Genomic DNA, 786 nt, shown 5'->3' with positions numbered 1-786 from the left:
CACGATTATGAGCTTTTTGCTTGTTCTTTTTTTTTCTTTTATTTTATTATTATTTTCGTTAATTTAATTTTTGTGCTCGGCATTTTCTCGTATTAAGATTTGCAACCGGTCCTACTGGATTTGGCATCGCTTTCAACGTCACTGAGTTGGTATTTTGCGTTTTTCCATGTCTCGAATTTGGCACGTGCGTTCAATAAAAAATATTTAATTTCAAAACTTTTGTGACTTAATGATATAAAAAAATGTCACTTTATAATTGGATTTTTAAAATAAATGTCATATTTATATATGAAAAAAAAATCTAAAATAGCCCCTGATAATTACTTCGAAAGACAACGAGGCCTTTGATAAAAAAAAACCTAATTTGGTCCCTAACAATTACCTCAAAAGGACAACGAAACCCCTGTGTCAAAAAAAAAAAGTCAATGTTATTTTTTTGGCACAGGAGCTAATCAATATAAAAAAAAAACATTAGGAGCCGAATTTGGTATTTTTTTTTGGGGACCTCGTTATCCTTTCGAGATAATTGTCAGAGATCGAGTAGAGTATTCACTTTTATATATATAGATACAACGTAAAAAAATTACGTTTTTCTCCTTCCTTACATATTTTAACTATGCAAAAGACAAATTATTTATAATTGTATCTCATCCTTACAAAAGACGAAATAAGTAACAAAAAGCTAAACACCTACACTATACATAATTACATATTTTTTTTTTACAATGAGTTTAAGACACGTTTATCTATTTCGTTCTCACTACAAACAAAATATATATAGTATAG

Source organism: Arachis ipaensis, chromosome B08, assembly GCF_000816755.2.
Source record: "Arachis ipaensis cultivar K30076 chromosome B08, Araip1.1, whole genome shotgun sequence".
Taxonomy (NCBI): Eukaryota; Viridiplantae; Streptophyta; class Magnoliopsida; order Fabales; family Fabaceae; genus Arachis; species Arachis ipaensis.
The sequence above is the reverse complement of the archived record's forward strand: the minus strand, read 5'-3'. Positions refer to the sequence as shown.